Source organism: Morone saxatilis, unplaced genomic scaffold (genome assembly GCF_004916995.1).
Source record: "Morone saxatilis isolate NCDOM2014 unplaced genomic scaffold, NCSU_SB_2.0 Contig8, whole genome shotgun sequence".
NCBI lineage: Eukaryota > Metazoa > Chordata > Actinopteri > Moronidae > Morone > Morone saxatilis.
Genome location: NW_023340257.1, coordinates 12619169 through 12619386, shown reverse-complemented (window position 1 = coordinate 12619386; position 218 = coordinate 12619169). Strand labels below are relative to the sequence as shown.

Genomic DNA, 218 nt, shown 5'->3' with positions numbered 1-218 from the left:
AGAGAGAGAGAGAGAGATATTAAACATGACAAAGTAGTGCCCACAACCTCTGGTCAAGGTTCTTAGTATCTGATTTTGTTTGTTTGAGAACATATACACCTGTAGCTTCTGCTTTAAATTGTAGGTGGACAGAGAAGATGATTAAAAACAGAACAAAAACACATAATTATAACACAGCCTGAAGGGGGAAAAAACCCTGTTTGTGTGAGTGTGTGTGT

General features: G+C 37.6%; 1 protein-coding gene across 1 annotated transcript in view; it reads right to left on the bottom strand.

The window, feature by feature from the left end:
* Positions 1-218, bottom strand: part of LOC118341869 (CWF19-like protein 2) — a 3072-nt gene that overhangs the window by 796 nt on the left and 2058 nt on the right. The window lies entirely within an intron of this gene.